Raw genomic sequence first — 12,351 nt, 5'->3', positions numbered from 1 at the left:
TCTTAGCAAGAAGACACAGCTTAAAATGTGTAGCATGTTACACATGCTACAAAGAGGTGGAGACATACTTCTCCACCAAGAGCCTGCATTTTCTTCCCTGAGGATTCTTCTAGNCATGCCCCAAATAGGAAGAACCAAAGGCCTGGCCCACTATTTTCTCTATCAGCTTGTCCCTACAGCTCGGCTGTTGGCCCTTTGGTCTTCCTTTTCAGCTCCAAGCCGTTACTGGTACCCATACTTCTTGTGCTCTACAGGAAAGTCACTGGGTCCCAGTGTGGAACCCAAACTATCCTACCTGGCATTGTTTCCCCACTGCTAGGACTCATGGGAATGAAGTTGTAATGGCTCTGCACTGTCCCTCTGCCTTCAGGATGGCAGAAGCACACCACATATGGCCACAAAGGCCGGCCTTGACTACTCGTCTCCCACCCTCAAGCCTAAAATAAATACCATAACAAATATCAAGAGACAAAGACCCAGGATGGTGGATGTCTAGGACTTTGTTACTGTTTTTCTGAAGTAACTCTCCACTGAACACTCTCCATTCAGACCTGGTATACTTCCCTTGTACTGACTTGACCTTCAAAGGGTAAACATGGAGGATGTAGGCAGAGAGGAGAAAACTAGGAAGCATGGACATGTCTTTTGGATATAATTATCAACTGCTCAGTGTTTCCTTGCTGATGTTATTTAAGCCAAAGTTAAACCTACTCCTGTCTGCTGGGCATAGTAACATGAACCAGAAGCCTCCTGGAAAGGCCCAGGCCAGCCTGCCTCATGTACTTAACAAGAACCAGGACTCAGCATAGACCTTTGCTTCTAAATCTCCTAGCATATCTTTATCAGGTAAAACCCACACAAAATTAATTATACCAAATTTTAAGACCATTAAGTATCTTGAACGGGTAAAAATAAACAATTATAAAGAGAGAAATGGGAAAAGTCTTACACAACTGAAAAGAGTCCTATGACCTAGGGTAGAAGTACGCCTCAGATTGGCTTCACATGGAACACACATCAGTAAAAATAAAATACACTTGATACTACTCAAAGTAGGCCAGAACTCAGGACCGCCATCTTTGGTGTTTTTTCAGACACAAAGGGCGGGGGAGAAGCACACACAAGCTCTTGTGTGGAGCTCTACTGCCACCATGAGGACACGGTTTCAAAACTCATACCGCCACTGTCCTCCTTCCCATGAGTCCTAGCAATGGCGGAAGATGGCGGCCGATTACAGACAGCAGGAGCAGCTGTGGGTGCCTAGCTGGGCTGCCTTGACTTCTCCTCAGGCCCCAACAGAAACTAAGTCCGAAGTGCTTTCTCATCAGAACCTGGGGAGGGAGGCGCCCTGCTGCCCTAGGCCAGCAGCTAGTAGATTAACATTGCCAGCTGAGAGGGGTGGATCCTGCCCTCTGCTTCCTGTCCCTGGACCTCAGCACAGCTGTGCACTTGGTACTGGACCTCAGTCACCAGGGTCTGGGCTAATACTCTGAAGGGTCCCTTGATTCTAGTCTGCGTACAGGAGAGAAATACAGTAAAATGGGCAAACTTCGCCTTTCATGAATCCCCCTGATCCCTTCTGCTTCAAAATGGCTGAGGAGAAGCAGGACTAAGGCTGAGGTGTGTGTGTGTGGGGGGGGGGGGGGGAGAGAAGGGTTATGTAGGAAACATTTTCTTCATGAGGGCAGTGTTGTCCCACAGAATCAAAGGTGTCCTGACTAAAGCTCTTTGCCCCTGTCTTTGCAAACTAAAATAAATCGAAGCTCTCTTTGCTGTTTTCCTTTTGTGTGCAGAAAACTGATCTGGGCCAGTTCAGCTTCCATTAATTAATTCTATTGCTACCACATCTATTGGATAAGGACCTGTGCCAGGACTCAAGCAGCAAAAGACAGACAGACAGGGGGAACTGACATATGTCTGAAGCACCCACCTCCCTTCCTTGTGCATCCTCTCTTAAGACCTGGGAACCACAAGTGACAGTATAGTCAATGACAATCCTGCACATCTTCTCGTCTTCAGGCAGCAGTCTTCTAGCTCCAGTGGTTGCTCACAGTACCTGGGGACCTTGGGATCTTGGGGGCAAGTCTCAACATCCAGTTCTAGGTAGGAAACAAAAACTCCAGCTAAGTCAGTACCTGGATTAGAGCAAAGTGGGCCAGGAAGCCAGGATGTCAGCCAGATACACTTGTTCCCTAGGCTTCATACTCAATCTTGATAGACGTAATAGGCCACGTGTGGACAGCAGGCCACGGCCTGTAAGGAGGGATCTGGGCCTGCTGAAGATTAATGTTGCAGAAGCCCAAGCATTTTCAGTGTTTGAGCGCATTCAACAGTCTAGCAGGTTCCCCTGGTTTCGCTGTGGATATTAAGTCTCCATCATTCTTTTTCAGTTGGGCATCAGAAGTTATTTTTCCTTATTGATATGTAAGATATTCACCATAGACAGGATCCAGAAAGCACTTTCGTTAGACTAAATGGTAACATTGATGAAATTTCCACATTGACTCCAACTCACCCAGTGACTAGACTCACAGCTCATTATAGATAATGAATCACTCTGAGCATTGAAATTAATTATGCTGCACAAGGATTTTCATGTCTTTCTTTTTAAAGTTTGGAGGTTATTATATATAGTGGCCAAGGCTAAGGAACTGTTTGTTATAGCTTATTTTGAGGCTAGCATATTCTAGTGAATATATGTTAGCCTGGAAACCAAGAAGAAAAACACCAAACAAAAAAAAAAAACCAATGTATTATTTAATACATTAGTGATTTTCTATTCATATATAATACAAACTTTTAAATTCGGAATACAGGTTTATAGCCTCATGAATTCTTTGAAGATTTATCTTATGTGTGTGTGTGTGTGTATATATATGTATATGTTCATGTATATGAATGTATGTCATGTGTGTGCAAGTAAGTAGCCACAAAGGCCAAAAGGGGTATTGGTTCCATAACTCAATAATCGTCATAGACTAATGGATTTCTATATACACCCCTCATAACCAAGGTACACATATTGACAAAAAAAGCAATAAAACCCACTTCAAGCCGGGCAGTGGTGGCGCATGCCTTTAATCCCAGCACTTGGAAGGCAGAAGCAGGCAGATTTCTGAGTTCGAGGCCAGCCTGGTCTACAGAGTGAGTTCCAGGACCATCAGGGCTACACAGAGAAACCCTGTCTCAAAAAAAACAAAAATAAAAATAAAAAACAAAAAACAAACAAACCACTTCAACAGCTTTAAACTGTATTCTACTGCTTCTTTAGCAGGTTATGTTTTCCTTAGTCTCATGAGATAGGGTCTAAAAGACCCATGGTAGCCCATTATGACTTTAAACTTTTCATCGCCTGCCTCCACCTTTTACTGCCCGGACTGCAGCTGCCTCTATTGTTGATAAAATGTTAAGATAGATGCAAACAGAAGGCCTCATGCGTAGCACAAGCCCAGGGATACTTTCGCAGCACAGCCTCAAGGTTACCCTCTCATTAGTTGCTGAACTGATCGTTTCATATATTTTTGTGCATGGATTGAAAATATAAAAAAGGATTTTTTTTAAAAGAGAAACTGTGGAGATTGAGGGGTTATACTGAATAAGCAGTCCAACAGTCAATCTTAAAGCATCTACTACTACTTATTTTTATGTACTCAGGAGCAACTCCAAGACTCTGATGGAAAACAGCATAGACTATTCCAGACAGTAAACATACTTCTTTGATAACTGTTAACACCTAGAGCATGTAGGCTCTCTTAGGGCCTTAGAGGAAGCTAAGGAAGGCCAACCTCGAGCCCTAGCTTCTCCATGCCTCTACAGACCAACCTTAATCCAGGTCAGTGGTTCTCAACCTTCCTAATGCTAATTAAGACCCTTGCCACAGTTCCTCATGCTGTGCTGACCCACAACAATAACATTACTGTCATTGCAATGTCATAGCTGTAATTTTGACATTGTTATACATCATAATATAAATATTTGATATGCAGGACATCTGGTCTGCAAAGCACAGGTTGAGAATCACTGCTCTAAGGAGAGGCCAGGAAGCTGGGATGGTGCTGTTTTGAAACTGTTCCCTCATGGTGGCAGGATTGTATTACACACTTATACAAGCACCATTTTGTAATGTCCTCTCCCACCCTTTGTTTGTTTGTTTGTTTGTTTGTTTTGAGACAGGGTTTCTCTGTGTCGGCCTGGCTGTCCTGGAACTCACTTTGTAGACCAGGCTGGCCTCAAACTCAGAAATCCGCTTGCCTCTGGAGTGCTGGGATTAAAGGTGTGTGCCACCATGCCCGGCCTCTCCCACCCTTCTTGTTGAAAAAAAAAAAAAAAAAATCATAACAAAACAAAAAAAACACCCACAAGAAATATGGCTGCCTTGTACATTGTCCAATTGGAGGGACAAAATCAAACTATCATGATATTGGTCTAGTGTTCTCCATAAAACCAAACTTTGGCCTCAACAACCACCCCATTGTTAATATTTTCTCATGAATCAAATCACCTTCACATTGTTAGATGTAGGCCTCAGATTGGCTGGCTTCACATGGAACACTTGACAAAAAATAAAATAAAATACAGTTGAAACTACTCAAAGTTGGACAGAACTCAGGACCGCCATCTTTGGTGTTTTTTCAGACATGAAGGGCGGGGGAGAAGCACGCACCAGCTCTTGTGTGGAGCTCTACTGCCACCATGAGGAAGCAGTTTCAAAATTCATACCGCCACTGTCTTCCTTCCCATGAGTCCTAGCAATGGCAGAAGATGGCGGCCGATTACAGACAGCAAGAGCAGCTGTGGGTGCCTACTTGGGTTTCCTTTGCTTCTCAGACCCCAACAGAAACTAGGACTGTAGTTCTTTCTCATCTGAACCTAGAAAGTGCCTTCCTACCATAGGACAACAGCTAATAGACTAATACTGCAAGCTGAGCAGCGTGAAACTCCGCCCCTCTGCTTCCTGTTCCTGGACCACAGGACACCTAATGGGAGCTCTTGTCTCTCAGTCAATAAGATTAACACTTAGACTCTGAAATAGCCATACCTCCAAACTATAAAGAGAGGGAGTTGAGATAGGACAAGCTTGGTCATTTAGGAATCCCCTGGACACTCCAACTTCTTCAAAATGTCTAGAAGCATTAATGTAGTGCTCTGTGCCTGGGTACATATGAAATGTTTTCTATAGGGAAAAGAAGAGGGGGAAAGAATCCAAGCATGGATAATTAATACCTCTCAGACCGAGCTAGAGAGATGGCTCAGTGGTTAAGAGCACTGACTGTCCTTCCAGAGGTCCTGAGTTCAATTTCCAGAAACCACATGGTAGCTCACTATCATCTGTAATGGGGATGGGATGTCCTCTGACCGTGTGTCTGAAGACAGCAACAATGTACTGACATACAGAAAATAAATAAATAAATCTAATACTTCTCAGGCCATAGCCTTCCTTACTAATTTGTTAGCACCTCATGGAGGAAGAGACCTGCATTCAGGTATGTATGTAATATGTTCCACACGATGGCAGTGTTGCTCTAGAGAAGAAACAATAACCAACCCACAGCGCTCTGCTCCCGCCTTTCTGATCAAAAAAAAAAAAAAAAAAAGACTACAATTGGAGAGTCCAGTAATGGTGGCAGCCTTGCCCTCCTTCCAAGTGAGGAAAGGGATCCACTCCTGCAGGTCCCCTTCTGTTTTCATTTTACATCTATGCCAAACCAACCAAATCTCCTCCTGAATTGGAACTCCAAAGGACAAAAGACCAAAACCCGAACAAAGCAAGAAGGAAAGAGAAAGCGAAGGGAGGCACCTCCACTCCTTATGCTTCTTCTCTCTGGATGAAGGCAGCATCCAGGCAATGATGAAATTCTGCATTTCTGCCTTTCTCCACCCAGCAGCGTTCAACCTTCAGTGGGTTCTCAGGACATATGATTGTCTTCTGCTCTCAGGATCTAGTTCTAGAAAGAAGGAAAATGCTATATGGAACCTCAGAGTCTGCAGTAGAGCAAATCTTGGTACCAGAACCCTGGTTCTCAGCCATATTCACTTGTTCCTTGGGCACCATATGCCACATCCTAACAGACAATAACAGGCCTGGTGTGTGCAGTGGGTAGTCGACTACCATCATAGAAGTAGAATATAAATAATAATTCTGAAGGCTCATAATCCAAGGGGGACAAATAGATTGCACTGCCTATAAATTCCAATCAGATAGGTAACTCTATCTTATTGCTTTGCTATTCTTGTGAAGAGGCACTAGGAAGCATCCAATTGGAGGCTTCTTAACAGTTTCCAGTAGGAAATCGGTGTCCAGCGTGGTGGAAGCACGGAAGCAGGCAGGCAAGGTGCTGGAGCGGTAGCTGAGCGCACGCACCCTAGCAATCACTTTCACTGCATGACTTCAAGATTATGTCTTCATTAACCGCTGAACTCATCCTTTTAAATATGTTTTGTGCATGGACTCAGGAGATAAGGAAGTTCTTTTTTAAAGAGAAAATACAGAAATTAAGGGATCATATTAAATGAGCAATCTCATAGTATCTACTACTATTCATTTTGATGCAGTCAGGAACAATTAAAACATTCTTATTGAAAACAGCATAAAAATATTCAAACAGTAAACATAACCATTCCGTTAATTATGACACCAAGAGTTCTCCTAGGGCCATATTGAAAGTCAAGGCAGGCCAGCTTCTCCAGGCCTCTACAGGCCAGCCCCTACTCTAAGAAGAATGCAGGAAGCTGGAATGGTGCTATCGACATTGAAACTGATTCCTCATGGGGGCAGGATTGTTCTATACACTTATAAAAGGGCCATTTCCTAAGCCTTTTTCTCCCTCCTCATTGTTCCCCCTCTCCCCCCAAAAAATCCAACACTCCACCTGTAAGATACATGGCAGCCTTGTACTTGGCCCAGTCTGAGAGGACAAGCTCACACTGCTGTGCTCTTGGTCAGGTGTTCCCTATGAAACCAAACTGAGGCCTCAACCTACATTTCCCCCACAAAGAACCTTTTGGCATAGATCAAACTGTTCCCTCTATGTAGTAAGTGGCTGTGTTTCCTATCTATCACCAAGGATTTCACATCTCATCAAATCATCTGCTCCAGCTACTTAGGTGAACCCTGTGTGAATGAAGAGTGAAGTTTGGGCCCAAAGGAAACAGACAGAGGTACCCACTGACGACAAACCCAAAGTCCTCACATGCTACCCTGTAGCTCACCGCTATAGGGCCTACTCTCTGTTGAATTGTTGACAGCCCTTTGCCTACACACTTAAGAAAAAGCAGGCACAGCTTGCATCAGTCACCACTTTATAACGTGTGCTCACTGCAGATGGATGAATTTCTACTAAGACACCTTCCCATTCTCCGGGTCTCAGTTAAAAATGGGAAGAAAACACATTTCTTTGTATGAGGTATTTTTATCTTTTCTAATTGAAAATAATTTTTCATACACAATAATGTGTTCTTGCTTTCCCCTTTATTTCCTCATGGATCCTAAGGACAAACAAACCAGAAGCAAAAGTACATAAGAATCTCACACAGACACACACACACACACACACACCAAACAAACCAGAAGCAAAAGTACATAAGAATCTCACACAGACACACACACACACACACACACACACAGACACACACACAGACACACACACAGAAAAGTCCTAACAAGACAAAAGCATAAAGTGTAAGTTGCAAGCAAAATAGCAGACAGTTTAAGAATATGCCCAGAGGAAGCAATAAGACCAACAACTACAACAACAACAACAACAACAACAACAACAACAACAACAAAATTACCACTACATTTGCTTTGAGATGGTCATTACCTGGAAGGTATGAGGCCTATCCTTAAGTGTGTTTATACCCAAACAAACAACCAAAGGAAACGAAACTTCCCTTGCCAAAGGGTGTCAACTGAAGCAAGCATCTTGGTTAACTGTGGATTTGTGTCCACTTTCCACTGTCAGTACCAGAATGACATCTAGCTTGAGCCTGTGTAGGCCCTAAGCAGGTTGGTGCCCAGACTCAGTGGGTTCTAATGTGTCAATCTTGTTGTGTCTGGAAGATACTGCTTTTATGGTCTGAAGCATTCCCTCTGGGCTTCCAATCTTACTGCTTCCTCTTCTGCATAGCTCCATGGGTACAGAGGGGAGGGACATGGTGAAGAGATCTCATGAGGGACCAAGTGTTCCAAAGTCTGTCCTCACCAGCTACACATTGGCCAGTTTGGGGGTCACTGTGTTACGTCCCATCTAGAGAAGAGGAAGCTTCGGGAGCATTTCAACTTCTTTGAATGTTTGGTTTGTGCAACTGCATGTGTGTGCCCCTTAGACAACTGATAAATTGATGTGGAAAAGTAGATTCACTCACACACACACACACACACACACACACACAAAACCACCTTTCAAAGTACTCAAACAAACATCTTCCTTCCTGCATTGACTTCTGGGAGGCAAATTTTCAGAAAGGGGAGACAAAAATTAAAATACTAATGAAACTATTCCAAAGTCAGTGAAACAGAAGCCAGCCATCTTCCACGGAGCCTGCTATAAGTGAACAGGGCTTTGTTTTTGTTTTTGTTTGAGGAGAGGGAGGGCACAAGAAATGAAAAGTTCTTACAAATTCTTTCCTGGAACTCTACTGCTGTCCTGGGGATGGAGTTTCAACCCACTGTTGTGTTTTATAAAAAGAAAGACACTCCATGGTCCTCCTTCCCATGAATCCTAGCAATGGCAGAAAATGGCAGCCGATTACAAACAGCAGGAGCAGCTGTGGGTGTCTACCTGGGGTGCCTTGACTTCTCCTCAGGCCCCAACAGAAACTCAGACCTCAGTGCTTTCTCATGAGAACCTGGAGAAGGAGGCGCCCTGCTGCCCTAGGCCAGCAGCTAGTAGATTAACATTGCCAGCTGAGCAGGGTGGATCCCGCCCTCTGCTTCCTGTCCCTGGACCTCAGCACAGCTGTGCACTTGGTACTGGACCTCAGTCACCAGGGTCTGGGTTAATACTCTGAAGGGTCCCGTGATTCTAGTCTGCCTTCAGAAGGAGAGAAATAGAGTAAAACGGCAAGCTTCGCCATTCATGAATTCCCCTGATCCTCCCTGCTTTAAAATGGCTGAGGAGAAGCGGGATGGAGGAGGTGTGTGTGCCTGTGCGGGTCTGTAGGAAACATTTTCCGCATGATGGCAGTGTTGCCCAAGAAGAGCAAAGATGGCCTGACTACACTTCTCTGTCCCCGCCTTCACTGTCTGAAAAAAACTCCAATAATGGACAGAATCCAAAAACTATGGCAGCTTTCCTTAGCAGACAGGACAGGAGTAAGTTCCAATATCCAGAGACATCCAGGATGGTGGATGTCTAGGACTGTGTTACTGTTTTTCNGAAGTAACTCTCCACTGAACACTCTCCATTCAGANCTGGTATACTTCCCTTGGACTGANTTGTCCCTCCAAGGGTGAACATGGAGGATGTAGGCAGAGAGGAGAAAACTGGGAAGCATGGACATCCTCTTTGTGATGTAATTATCAACTGCCACGTGTTTGTTTGCTAACATGGACCAGAAGCCTCCTGGAAAGGCCCAGGCCAGCCTGCCTTATGTAGTTCACTAGGACCAGGGCTCAGCATACTCCTTTGCTTCTAAATCTCCAAGCATATCCTTATCCTGTAAAACCTACAAATTAATCGTACAAAAATTTTAGGAAAACCATTAAGTATCTGGAAAGCATAAAAATCAACAGTTATAAAGAGCGAAAAAGGAAACACCCTACGTAACAGAAGGAAAAGACGCCCACCAGCTAGGGCCTCAGATTGGCTTCACATGGAACACATGACCAAAAAATAAAATAAAATACAGTTGAAACAACTCAAAGTTGGACAGAACTCTGGATAGCCATCTTTGCTCTTTTTTCAGACAAGAAGGGCGGGGGAGAAGCACTCACCAGCTCTTGTGTGGAGCTTTACTGCCACCATGAGGACACGGTTTCAAAACTCATACCGCCACTGTCCTCCTTCCCATGAGTCCTAGCAAGGGCAGAAGATGGCGGCCGATTACAGACAGCAGGAGCAGCTGTGGGCGTCTACCTGGGCTGCCTTGACTTCTCCTCAGGCCCCAACAGAAACTCAGACCTCAGTGCTTTCTCATGAGAACCTGGAGAAGGAGGCGCCCTGCTGCCCTAGGCCAGCAGCTGGTAGATTAACATCTCCAGCTGAGCGGGGTGGAACCCGCCCCTCTGCTTCCTGTCCCTGGACCTCAGTCACCAGGGTCTGGGTTAATACTCTGAAGGGTCCCGTGATTCTAGTCTGACTACAGAAGAAGAGAAATACAGTAAACGGGGCAAGGCAAGCTTCACCATTCATGAATTCCCCTGATCCTTTCTGCTCAAATGGCTGAGGAGAAGCAGGATCTGGGAGGAGGTGTGTGTGCCTGCGCGGGTCGGTAGGAAACATTTTCCGCATGATGGCAGTGTTGCCAAGAGCAGGAAAGTTGGCCTGACTGCATCTCTCTGTCCCCACCCTCACAGTCTGAAAAAAACTCCAATAAGGCAGCTTTCCTTACCCTTCACTTTCAAGATGAGGAAGATTCATCTACTGGAGAGTTTAGCTTCCCTTTTCATTTCATGGTACTGACTCTGCCAGTGCATCCATCTGTATTTTCCCAGGAATCCACCACCAAAACCAAAAGAATAAACTCTAATGTAAGGAGGAAATTGCATGGAATTTGGGATGCCAGCAGGAAGGAAAGAGAGGGAGGAGGAGCTTTGTGGCACCCACCTTCCTCATGCACCATGGTTTTTGAAGAAATTCGTAGCTGCTCAATGAGCAGGTCTTGAGTCTTCTTCACCCGGCAGCAGTCTTCTACCCCAGTGCTTGTGGTGTGGAGGTTAAATCTCATGGTCCAGTTCTAGGTAGGAAAAGAAATGGTGCCAACTCAGGGTCTGAAGAAGATCAAACCTAGGAACCTGGAAACCTGGGTCTCTGCCTGATCCCCTTCACAGACTCCCTGGCCACCATACCCATCCTGTCTTAGGCAACTGGCCTTGGGTGGGCGTCGAGCCAAGCTGACTACCAGCCTGTAATGATGATCCAGGTAGGTCTCAGGATTTAATGCTCTATAGCATTTGGGGTGGCAAAGCTATGGAAATCACTGTAACTCCCTATGTTATAGATCATAGAGTATGTTTGACCTGCAAACAAAAGTGAACATTCAATAAATTTGTGTTTAAATTGTAATCTATTTTGTATAATTACTCATACCTTTATTTTGAAGGAACTGGAATAGGGGGGTGAAGCTGGTAGGAGATGGTGAGAGAGAGAGAACTGGAATTGGGGGTGATACATATAGAAATCTAATACAGTACAAACTCCTTGGAATCTATGAGCGTAGCCCTTGTAAAATCTCCTGGTGATGGAAGATACAGAGCCTGTAGCAACCATCATTTATAACCAGGCAAGGCTTCTAGCCTTTGCACTGGAACACTTACCCAGCCACAAAACAGTTGACTTATAATGTCCTATCTGCATGACTTGCTAGAACAATGGTGGCCAAGAACCTGTAAAAGTGGCCAACCCATGATTGGTCTAACTTGTGGCCCACACTGCCAGGAGAGGGAGCCCATTGCTGACACTGCCTAGATGGCCAGGATGAGAGGAAGGACAGCCTGAAACCCAGGATAGAACCAATCATGACTGCCAAAAAGTGTCCAAAAAAGGCAATGAAGTGATCCGTAATGATATTGTGCTATACTCACAGATCCACGAATCATCAGAGGGGTGTTACCCAACAATGGATGTGAGCAGATGCAGAGACCCACAGCCAAAAGCTAAGCAGAGCCAGGGAACCCATTAAAGAGGAGAAGAGAGGACTGTAGGAGCCAGATTGGTTGGGAACCTTGAAAACACAGGGTACAAAATCAACTAGATGGGGCCCACCGGGCCTCACAGAGACTGAAACAATAAACATGGACCTTGTGTGGGTCTGAGCTAGGTCCTCTGCATATACCTTATGGCTGTGCAGCTGGGTGTTCTTGTGGGGCTCCTAATAGTGGGAACGGGAGAACATGTGTCTCTGAATCATTACCTTTGCTTGGAACCCTTTTCCTCCTACTGGGTTTCCACCTCTAGCCATGAGATGAGGCGTGTGGCCAGTTGTATCATATTTTGTTTGGCCATGTCCAGGAGATACCCGTTGGGAGGAGGAGCTGCTGCTGCTGCTTCTGCTTCTGCTTCTGCTTCTTCTCCTTCTCCTTCACCTTCTCCTTCTCCTCCTCCTTCTTCTCCTTCTTCTTCTTCTTCTTCTTCTTCTTCTTCTTCTTCTTCTTCTTCTTCTTCTTCTTCTTCTTCTTCTTCTTCTTCTTCT

At 44.9% G+C, this 12,351-nt stretch overlaps 2 long non-coding RNA genes across 2 annotated transcripts; both read right to left on the bottom strand.

The window, feature by feature from the left end:
• Positions 1 to 824: 824 nt before the first annotated feature.
• LOC115063354 lies at positions 825 to 5,941 on the bottom strand. Its single transcript, XR_003843204.1, has 3 exons — positions 5,798 to 5,941; positions 1,931 to 2,099; positions 825 to 1,204 (listed from the first exon to the last, which is right to left on the bottom strand). It is a non-coding gene; the product is annotated as an uncharacterized LOC115063354 (long non-coding RNA).
• Positions 5,942 to 8,871: 2,930 nt separating this feature from the next.
• LOC115063353 lies at positions 8,872 to 12,172 on the bottom strand. The gene is made up of 4 exons (XR_003843203.1): positions 12,073 to 12,172; positions 10,767 to 10,896; positions 10,552 to 10,640; positions 8,872 to 10,016 (listed from the first exon to the last, which is right to left on the bottom strand). It is a non-coding gene; the product is annotated as an uncharacterized LOC115063353 (long non-coding RNA).
• Between the last annotated feature and the right edge of the window lie 179 nt (positions 12,173 to 12,351).

This window comes from Mus pahari, unplaced genomic scaffold (assembly GCF_900095145.1).
Source record: "Mus pahari unplaced genomic scaffold, PAHARI_EIJ_v1.1 scaffold_12624_1, whole genome shotgun sequence".
Classification (NCBI taxonomy): domain Eukaryota; kingdom Metazoa; phylum Chordata; class Mammalia; order Rodentia; family Muridae; genus Mus; species Mus pahari.
This window is presented reverse-complemented; position numbering and strand designations above follow the sequence as displayed.